The sequence below is a fragment of the Oncorhynchus clarkii genome, chromosome 24 (assembly GCF_045791955.1).
Source record: "Oncorhynchus clarkii lewisi isolate Uvic-CL-2024 chromosome 24, UVic_Ocla_1.0, whole genome shotgun sequence".
Lineage (NCBI taxonomy): Eukaryota > Metazoa > Chordata > Actinopteri > Salmoniformes > Salmonidae > Oncorhynchus > Oncorhynchus clarkii.
Window position 1 is genome coordinate 27347897 of NC_092170.1, and position 9700 is coordinate 27357596.

The following is a 9700-nucleotide window of genomic DNA, read 5'->3' on the forward strand; positions in this document are numbered from 1 at the left end:
AGCAGCCAATATGCTAGATGTAGTTTGAAGCGAGCAGAGTTGGAGAGACTTGCACTTTCTCTTGAGCTATATTATAGCCTACCTTTTAGGAGTGGGAAGATTTTCAGACAGAGAAATATGGGTGATCAATATTTAGGCCTATTTCTAGGCAATGTAGTAAACTATAACCTAATCATAGGCCTATTTAGGAAGTACATTTCCTTGGAAGGATAACTGCCCAGTGCTTCTCTGCCAATGCATAGGCTATAGCCTACTCTATTTAATTGAGACCACAAGTGCACCTGATCTGGCAGATATGGCTACTGAACTGGAAGCAGCAATAATGATAACAGCGACATTTGCTACGTTTTGTATAGCCCTATAGGATATAGTTTACCTCAGTGGTGGAAAAAGTACCCAATTGTCATACTTGAGTAAAAGTAAAGACACCTTTGTAGAAAATGACTCAAGTAAAAGTAAAAGTCACCCAGAAAAATACTACTTGAGTAAAAGTCTAAAAGTATTTGGTTTTAAATATACTTAAAAGTATCAAAAGCAAATCTAATTGCACAAATATACTTCAGTATCAAAAGTAAATCTAATTGCACAAATATACTTCAGTATCAAAAGTAAAAGTACAAGTATGAATAATTTCAAATGGCTTATAATATGAAAATCTGATGGCACAATTGTCTTGTTTTTTAAATATACGGATAGCCAGGGGTACACTACAACACGCAGACATAATTGACAAACTAAGCATTTGTGTTTAGTGAGTCCTCCAGATTAGAGGCAGTACGGATGAACATAGATATTATCTTGATAAGTGAGTGAATTGGACCACTTTCCTGTCCTGCTAAGCATTGAAAATGTAATGAGTACTTTTGGGTGTCAGTATGGAGTAAAAAGTACATTATTTTCTTTAGGAATGTAGTGAAGTAAAGTCAAAGTAGTCAAAAATATAAATTGTAAATTAAAGTACAGATATCTAAAAAAAAACTACACAAGTAATACTTTAAAGTATTTTTATTTAAGTACTTTATACCACTGGTTTACCTTTTAAGAGGATGATTTTCAGGCAGAGACAAATAAGTGTGTTATCAATATTAATTGAAGTGAAAAGGCGCAATGCTTGCTTAGTAGTCTAACCTATAGGCGTTGTGCCTTTTCCTTTTCAATGATGATTACATTTTTTGATTGCACTTTGACTCATGTTGGTTGATTGCCCTCCACATATTTCCGTTATTAAAATGTATTTATAGACACTGTAAACTACAGTCTAATCATATATAAGTTAATTTCATATAACAGGTTAAGTTAACAGCCACTTCATTCTCCACCCATGTCGGCAGCCTACTCTATTTCAATGAGACCACACATACTAGGAGAGGTAGGCTACTGAAGTTGAAGTAGTGAAGTGAGTGTGTGAATAATGTGAAAAAGATGTGCTTTTAATACAATAGGTAGCCTACCGCATACAAAGCAGAAAGAGGACCGTTTCCAAATCATCTGTGGGACAACAATAATATTTTCATCCCAAAGTCGTCTGTCTGACCGCCTGCTCCTGCCCACAGCATGGAAAATTATCCGGCAGGAATGCAGTCCTCTAGTGCAGCCAGTACACAACACCTTGCTCATCATATCTTAGCAAGATCAGATGGTGACAGGGCTCCCAGCAGGATCAAACAGCCAGGGAAGACCAGTCTATGGTGTGAAGGCTGGCTGAATTCTGGCAAAGAGCATGTTCTTTTATCTCAGCATGTCTACAGTGAATGATACAAAGCTCCATCTTGAATTGATGGGTAGACCTACATTAGCTACAGCATAGCAGTTTAGGCTCAAAATTACAGTCTGGGACCTGGGAATAACTGTCATTTCAGTTATTGAACCATTGATTCTATTCTTGGATAATATCATGTATAAATGTACGCCAAGGTAATTCTTTGTCATGCCTCATTTTAGGATCAGACGGTGACAGGGGTCTCAGCAGGGTCAGGCAGCCAGGAAAGACCAGTCTGTGACAGGTAAGGGGGATTTTTATTCTCTCTGTGCAGCAAACACTGGACGCTATTTTAAGGCAGTATGACAAACCTCCAAAGCTGATTTCCAAACTGTATCAAGGCTTTTCCCCATGCCACAAAACATGTATAACAAAAATGTGAGGAAGACCTGGTAGAAGCTATTGATGATGATGATGAATTGACACAGATATTGTAACGGTTTTCGTCCTCCTCTTCTGAGGAGGAGTAGGAAGGATCGGACCAATGCGCAGCGTGGTAAGTGTCCATAATATAATTTAATTAAATATAACTGAACTCAGAAAACAAAAGAATAAGAGAATAAATGGAAACCGACACATGGAGAAAACACGGAAAATAATCACCCACAACCAACATGGGGAAAACAGGCTACCTAAGTATGACTCTCAATCAGAGACAACGATCGACAGCTGCCTCTGATTGAGAACCATACCAGGCCAAACACAGACAGGGAAAATAATCACCCACAAACAACATGGGGAAAACAGGCTACCTAAGTATGACTCTCAATCAGAGACAACGATCGACAGCTGCCTCGATTGAAAACCATACCAGGCCGAACACAGACACGGAAAATAATCACCCACAACCAACATGGGGAAAACAGGCTACCTAAGTATGACTCTCAATCAGAGACAACGATCGACAGCTGCCTCTGATTGAGAACCATACCAGGCCAAACACAGACAGGGAAAATAATCACCCACAACCAACATGGGGAAAACAGGCTACCTAAGTATGATTCTCAATCAGAGAAAACGATCGACAGCTGCCTCTGATTGAGAACCATACCAGGCCAAACACAGAAATACAACATAGAAAAAATAACATAGACTACCCACCCCAACTCACGCCCTGACCAAACTAACACAAAGACATAATAAAGGAACTAAGGTCAGAACGTGACAGATATGTTTGAATGCCCAGTCATGTTCATATCATATCATCTCAGACATAAATTACTGCAGTTTAAGACCATCCATAGAACGTACTGCGTTCTGCCAGTGAAACTGAATATCATGAAATCAGAAATGTCATTCCTCTGCTGGAGGTGTAAAACACAAGGGGACATATTTGCATATGTTATGGTCTTGTGAAGGCTGGCTGATTTCTGGCAAAGAGTATGTTCTTTTATCTCAGCATATCTACAGATTCTCCCTTCTCCCTGTTTTTGTTTACTGATACTGGAGACTGTTATCTGAAGAAACTATGCAACCAAACATTTATAGTGGCTAAGAAATGCATTTCCCTTAATTGGAAGGTTGGTTACCCTCCCACAATGTCAAGTTATGTATCACTAGATTAGATGTATTACCAGACTAAGGGTATACTGTGCAACTTTCATAAGGTCTGGATGCCTTATATGGAATACAGTACGACTAAAGGAGTCTGTATTGAAAACATGCCCACGTCAGGGGAGATACCTATTTAGGCAATACCTAGCTGCTGGGCTGCTCAGTCCTGGCCCTGGGGGTCTGCCGTCCTGTGGGTTATCACTCTGGCCTTGGCATAATACACCTGAACGCAATAATAAATGTTTCACTAAGATCCTAAAGCTGAGTGGGGTCTGTTGGGTTGAGGCACTGCAGGGTGTCGGACCCCTAGGGACAGAACGGGCCGACCAAGCTATATTGTGTTTAAGTTAAAAGAGCGCTACAGTACTATTAGTCCTATGAGATTCATTATATGAAGGATTTGCTGTTTCTGTGTGTTAATACATATTTGAGGTGTATGTGTGTTTTTTTTATTCCACACCTTTCTCTTGGGAATAAAATAAAGGAAAGATGTGAACTAGGAAGGCAATTGTGTTGGGACAGAGTTGAGTTATTGACTAGACTGGTGGGGGTTGGGTGTGCAGGTGCCTCGGACTGGCTGGTTGTTCTGTGTGAAATTTGATATAGAGAATTGTCACTCCTTGATCTGTTTCACCAGTCCTTGTGCTTGTCTCCACCCCCCTCCAGGTGACGCCCATCTTCCCTATTATCTATTAGCTTTTAGCTTTCCAGCATTTTTCCTGTCAGCTCCTGTCGGTTCCCAGCCTCTCTTTACTCGTCCTCCTTTGACCTTTGCCTGTCATGACCCTGTACCCGCTCGCCTTACCTCTCTGCCTGTCCCTGAACCTGAGCCTGCCTGCCGTCCTATACCGTTGCCTTACCCTGGATTACCGACCTGGATTAATGTGCAACACAATATTTAATATTGAACTCCCTTCGATCTAGTTCAATCTTAATAATCACTTAAACATATTAAACAATGATATCTTACAGTACATTCTGAGATTATTCAGACCCCTTGACTTTTTCCACATTTTGTTAGCCTTATTCTAACAAGATTAAATAGTTTTCCCCCTCATCAAAATACACAAAGCCAAAACAGGTTTTTAGAAAATGTTGCTAAAAAATAAAAACACAGAAATATCAGATTTACATGAGTATTCAAACCCTGTTCTCAGTACTTTGTTGAAGCATCTTTGGCAGCAATTACAGCCTTGAGTCTTCTTGGGTATGATGCTACAAGCTTAGCACACCTGTATTTGGGGAGTTTCTCCCATTCTTCTCTGCAGATCCTCTCAAGCTCTGTTGGGTTGGACGGGGAGCGTCGCTGCACAGCTATTTTCAGGTCTCTCCAGAGATGTTCGATCGGGTTCAAGTCCGGGCTCTAGCTGGGTCACTCAAGGATATTCAGAGTCTTGTTCCCGAAGCCACTCCTGTGTTGTCTTGGCTGTGTGCTTAGGGTCGTTGTCCTGATGGAAGGTGAACTTTCGCCCCAGTCTGAGGACCTGAGTGCTCTGGAGCAGGTTTTCATCAATGATCTCTCTGTACTTTGCTCCGTTCATCTTTGCCTCGATCCTGACTAGTCTCCCTGCCGCTGAAAACATCCCCACAGCATGACGCTGCCACCACCATGCTTCACCGAAGGGATGGTGCCACATTTCCTCCAGATGTGACGCTTGGCATTCAGGCCAAAGAGTTCAATTTTGGTATCATCAGACCAGAGAACCTTGTTTCACATGGTCTAAGAGTACTTTAGGTGCCTTTTGGCAAATGCCAAGTGGGCTGTCATGTGCTTTTTACTGAGGAGTGGCTTCTGTCTGGCCACTCTACCCTAAAGGCAATCAAACAAGCTAAACGTCAGTATAGAGATAAAGTGGAGTCGCAATTCAATGGCTCAGACACGAAACGTATGTGGCAAGGACTACAGACAATCATGGACTACAAAAGGAAAACCAGTCATGGCGCTGCGACCAACGTCTTGCTTCCAGACAGGCTAAACACATTCTCCACGCTTTGAGGATAACACAGTGCCATCAACGCGGCCCGCTACCAAAGACTGTGGGCTCTCCTTCTCTGTGGCCGACGTGAGTAAAACACTTAAACGTGTTAACCCTCGCAAGAATGCCAGTCCAGATGACATCCCTAGCCGCGTCCTTAGAGCATGCGCAGACCAGCTGGAGTGTTTACGGGCATATTCAATTTCTCCCTATCCCAGTCTGCTGTCCCCACATGCTTCAAGATGGCCACCATTGTTCCTGTACCCAAGAAGGCAAAGGTAACTGAACTTAATGACTTTCACTCTGTAGCACCTCAGCTTTGTCATCATGATGTGCTTTGAGAGACTAGTCAAGGATCATATCACCTCTACCTTACCTGACACCATAGACCCACTTCAATTTGTGTAGCGCCCCAGTAGATCCACAGACGATGCAATCGCTATCACTCTGCACACTGACCTATCCCATCTGGACAAGAGGAATACCTATGTAAGAATGCTGTTTATTGACTACAGCTCAGCATTCAACACCATAGTACTCTCCAAGCTCATCATTAAGCTCGAGGCCCTGGGTTTTAACCCCGCACTTTTGTCGTGGAAATTTCCTGTATTACCAAATCATGAGAGAGCAAACCACACAAGTCAGAGTTATATCATAAAGTCCATATTTAATTATATGAGCTTCACCATAGCCCTGTGACTCCCAGATCATTTCAGTGTCTATAAATTAATTCTCTGAGAGTGCTTACAAAGCAATTCTTAGTATCATTTATAGCCAAGACACACCCCTCTCAACTCACATGACAAATAACAGATCTTAGGAACATTACAAAGGAAGACTTTACTCTGCTGATCTTCAACACTGGGGCCCCACAAGGGTGCGTGCTCAGCCCCCTCCTATACTCCCTGTTCACCCATTACTGTGTGGCCAAGCACGCCTCCAACTCAATCATCAACTTTGCAGACAACACAACAGTAGTAGGCTTGATTAACAATGATTACAAGACAGCCTACAGAGAGGAGGTGAGGGCTCTGGGAGTGTGGTGCCTGGAAAATAACCTCTCACTCAACGTCAACAAAACAAAGGAGATGGTCGTGGACTTCAGGAAACAGCAGAGGGTGCACCCCCTATCTACATCGATGGGACCGCAGTGGAGAAGGTGGAAAGCTTCAAGTTCCTTGGCGTACACATTACTGACAAACTGAAATGGACCACCCACACAGACAGGGTGGTGAAGAAGGCGCAACAGAGCCTCTTCAACCTCAGGAGGTTATAGGGGAGGACCCACAGAGCCCACCGCCACTTCTAAAACCTGCTTCTGAGGGCAGTTTTCCCTCTATTTAAAACTCATCAGCCCTCTGTCTTCTTTGCACTCCCTATCACTTCTCTCACCCAATTCTACTCTGGCAGACAGAAAGACAGGAAAAGAGAGAGAGAACAAAATAGAGAGAAAGAGAGAGAGACAGAAAAACAGAGAGAAGGAAAGACCATGAGAGAGAGAGGGGGAGAGAGTCTAGGGGGAAGAGAGAGGGAGAGGGGGAGAGAGAGTGGGAGAGAGTTTAGGGGGAAGAGAGAGTAAGTGGGAGAGAGAGAAAGGGAACAAGTCTAGGGAGATGAGAGAGGGAGAGGGGGAGAAAGAGAAAGGGAGAGAGTCTACGGGGGAGAGAGTGGGGGAAGAGAGAGGGAGAGTCTAGGGGTAAAGAGAGAGGGAGAGATGGAAAAAGGGAGAGAGGGTGAGAGGGAGAGGGGGAGAGAGAGTGGGGGAAAGGGAGATGGAAGAGTGCGAGAGGGAGAGAGTTTAGGGAGAGAGAGAGAGGGAGAGGGAGAGAGTCTAGGGGGGATAGGGAGAGGGAGAGAGAGCATCTAGAGATGGAGCGAGGGAGAGGGGGAGAGAGTCTAGGGGGGAGAAGAGAGCTAGAGGGGGAGAGAGAGAGACAGAAAGAGGGACAGAGTTTAGGGGGAGAGCGAGAGAGAGAGCGAGAGAGAGAGAGAGAGAGAGAGAGAGAGAGGGGGGGGGGGAGCGGTAGAGAGAGAGTGATATAGGGAGAGAGAGAGTGATTGAGGGAGAAACAATGAGTCACCAGCAGACAGGCAGGCAGCAGTCCCAGAAGGCAGCAGTGCTGAGGCACCTTCCTCAGACATATTGATTGTGGGGGTGAACTGTCCTGGCAGAGAGCTACTGAGCTTGGCACAGTCCCGCCCGCCGTTGAGACGGCTGGATTGGGCTTGCAGTGTGTGTGTGGACAGCAGTTGGAACAGTCCAATATCCAACATCACACAAACACATTCACCCATGTACACCAACCCACATCAGCCCAAAGAAAGTGTTGCATCTCGATAGTCTAAACTTGAAGGGGCAGTATAGTGAAGAAGAAAAAGCCCCTTTGACCTATTGAGATGCAGCTTGGGTCTATTCAAGCAGGGCAGGGGAAGGAGTGTTCTGTCTCTCTTTAGCTCTCTCTATTTCTTTCTCTCTCTCTTTCTCACTCTAACTCTCTAACTCCAACTCGATCTCTAACTCTCTCTCTCTCCCTCTAGATTGTTTGAACTCCCCAGGGTGTAAAGACACTGTGTTCCCTGATGCCATCACACAGAGGAGGCGCGGCAATCAAAACTCTTTCCTCCCTCCAAACCCCCACAATTACAAAAAAGCAATTATTTCTGCGCCGAAGCATTGAGACCCAAGAGAAACAAGCCACATATCGACTTTGTATCCGTCATCTCACTTCCTTCCACTCTCTCTCTCGCTCTGTCTCTCTGTCTCTCTGTCTCTCTCTTTCACTCTCTCTCTCGCTCTCTGTCTCGCTCTCTGTCTCTCTCTCTGTCTCTCTCTCTCTCTCTCTCTGTCTCTCTCTCTGTCTCTCTCTCTGTCTCTCTCTCTCTCTCTCTCTCTCTCTCTCTCTCTCTCTCTCTCTCTCTATGTCTCTCTCTCTCTGTCTCTCTCTATCTCTATGTCTCTCTCTCTATGCCTCTCTCTCTCTCTCTCTTACCCCCTTCCTCTTTTCTCTCTCTTTTTTCTCTTTACAAAAGTGATAGAAAACTAATTTGCTGGAGCCTGGGCCTTGTTTCCATGCAGGGCAGAACAAGAAGAAGAACAAGAGAGAAGGGATGGTGGTGTTCTACCACGCTCGCTGGATCGGACTGCAGTCTATTAGGAGGCAAGCGAGCGAAACAAATGTTCAGACTTTAGCACACTGATTCCTAGCTAACATTGATTCTGCTGCATTTCACAGTGCCTGAGTGTTCTGACAGCTCCTGCCTGCCGTCCAGGTGACGTGAATCTGCATGGGTGGGGTGTGTGGGCACGGGCACGGAACACAAAGCATTGTTTTTGGGGAGAGAGAAGCTGGGCGGTGTGTTATCTTCCCCGCCACAGGAGCAGTACACACACACACACACACACACACACACACATACGCACGCACGCACGCACGCACGCACATACACACACACACACACACACACACACACACACACACACACACACACACACACACACACACACACACACGCACGCACGCACGCACGCACGCACGCACGCACGCACATACACACACACACACACACACACACACACACACACACACACACACACACACACACACACACACACACACACACACACACACACACACACATACACACACACACACACACACACACACACACACAGAGAGAGAGAGAGAGAGAGACTCCATGGACAATCATGCTGGGTCCATCAAGGCAAACCAGGCAGCCACTGCAGTAGTCCCACAATAGCTATCTGATTGGTATTTTACTGTGATTTTACAAGAGGGGAGGGGGATTGTTGAGGGGAATGGAAAATTGGCTTTACTAAATATAAATGCAGCTAAAAACAGACATGAAAATGGAGGTAAACACAATACATGTAGAGAGCCTGGGAATTATCTCAGTGAGAGAAAGACTAGAGGAGTCGTCCACTCTTAACCCCCCACTGAAGCCCTGAGCTCCCCCCACCATCCCACCCCTGGTGACAGACAGCTTCCTCTGACTCAGGCTGGGAGTGCAGCAGACTTGTCCACCTTGGCCTGTTTATAACCCCTGATTTTAATTCAAAGTCAATTTGGAGCCCATTATGGAGCCCCACTGGGGAAGACTTACCAAATGAGGACTATCTACTTGACTGAGTTCTTAATTAAAAGCACATCACCCACCTGTGTGAATCAGGGCGTAGCAATGAATGTGACAGAACATACACACAATCATGCACACACAAGCACATACGTAACTACACCACGCACGTGCACAAATACACACACAAGCACACACACGCAGTCTTGATCATCCTAAAGGCAATTTCAGCTATACCCCTCATTCACTATACTCTTTGCCTCTACACTACTCAATTCTACTGCCATGTAACCACAATGTGACACAGCAGTTTTGGGCT